This window comes from Mandrillus leucophaeus, unplaced genomic scaffold (assembly GCF_000951045.1).
Source record: "Mandrillus leucophaeus isolate KB7577 unplaced genomic scaffold, Mleu.le_1.0 Scaffold1200, whole genome shotgun sequence".
NCBI lineage: Eukaryota > Metazoa > Chordata > Mammalia > Primates > Cercopithecidae > Mandrillus > Mandrillus leucophaeus.
Window position 1 is genome coordinate 115,748 of NW_012100322.1, and position 545 is coordinate 116,292.

Sequence of the window (545 nt, forward strand, 5' to 3'; positions counted from 1 at the left end):
CTCTCCCTTCCATTGTTTGAAACACCTGTTTTAAGAAGCAGCTACACTAGCTATAAAGCCCTACATTAAGAAACTGGATACAAAAAGAGTAAACTTATAGTGCTCTTCTTATGGCAAAAGTAATTCTTTCTTTACAAAACAATTTATTAACCAGAACTTTAATTCGGAGACTGGGTAAGCACACTTAAAACACATTTCGATTTACTAAAGATAAATAATTCAACCCTTCAATAAAAAAGACTATGAGTTTTTTGGAAAGCAAGGGATTTTCTTACTCGTTACAGGAACCCCAGACTCTAGCACAGTGCTAGGAACATGATAACAGCTTTATAAACAAATGGTTGCCCAGTTAAACAGTCATATATGTTGTTATGACAAAGAATGAGATATCTGTGAAAAAAGGTTTCTTTTTGAGTACTGCCATATCCAGTTATTATTCATATTCCTAGGTAAAACTATTGCTTTGAAAATCAAGCCAGATTTCATTTATACTGTATTAGTGGTAATAAATTTAATTAAATATTGTACATGTCAATAATCAAACT